The sequence below is a fragment of the Mesitornis unicolor genome, unplaced genomic scaffold, assembly GCF_000695765.1.
Source record: "Mesitornis unicolor isolate BGI_N332 unplaced genomic scaffold, ASM69576v1 scaffold47957, whole genome shotgun sequence".
Taxonomy (NCBI): Eukaryota; Metazoa; Chordata; class Aves; order Mesitornithiformes; family Mesitornithidae; genus Mesitornis; species Mesitornis unicolor.
This window is the reverse complement of record NW_010199323.1, coordinates 8,602-9,491: the sequence shown is the minus strand read 5'-3', so window position 1 is coordinate 9,491 and position 890 is coordinate 8,602.

Sequence of the window (890 nt, the reverse complement as noted above, 5' to 3'; positions counted from 1 at the left end):
CCCTTTAGTAGTACATATGTTAGGGTAACTAAGGGCCAACTGCTGGCACATGGCCCTGTGGGGCAAGCTTTTGCAGCTGGTGATGGAACAGCAAAGCAGCCCTTTTTCCTCCAGCTCTTGCTGTCAAAGGAGAGTCCTTCCTTCACATAGAGCAGCAGGAGGGTTTCAGTGCCCACCAGAGTTTCTGTGCCACGGCTGCATCCTGGTGCCAGCCTCAGGTCCTGGCTGGGAGAAGACCTGAGGGAGCTGCGACAGCGGCAGGGTTTTGGCACCCACCCACCCCCCCCTACCCAGGGGCTGGTGTGGAGCGAGGTCCTCTCCCCTCTGGTGCAGAGACCTTCCAGCACCATCAGGTTCCTTTGCACGAGCTGCACATCCTCATGGGGTGAGGTGGCTCTGCAGGAAGAAATAAATTAATTTCACCTCTTTTGGGCTCCTGCTGTAAGATGAACTGAATGTTCCCCTTTCCCTCCCTTAGTTATCTGTTGCTGGACTTGAAGAGGCCTAAAGTCAGGTGAGAGGAATCCCACTGGTACCATCTGCTTTTCCCACAGGCTCTCTGGCACAGCAAAGTCAAGCAATGAACTTGTCCGCAAATCTGACCTGAGCACAGATTTTTAACTCCCTTACCCAGATTAGACCCAACCAACAAACCAAACATGGTGGGAATTCTACTGCTGACATTAATGGGATCAGGGTCAAGCCTGGAAACTTGGCAGCATTTCTTGCTTCATTAAATAAACCCCTCTTGGTTGAGGATTTCTTGCAAACACAGTCAAGATTTGTTATGTTAAAAAGAACTTCTGAGCAGACAGCCCTGGGAAGTCATTTGGGCAGAATTAACAGGCACACGTAGAGATGCACAGATGTACAACCGCTTTCTTTACCTA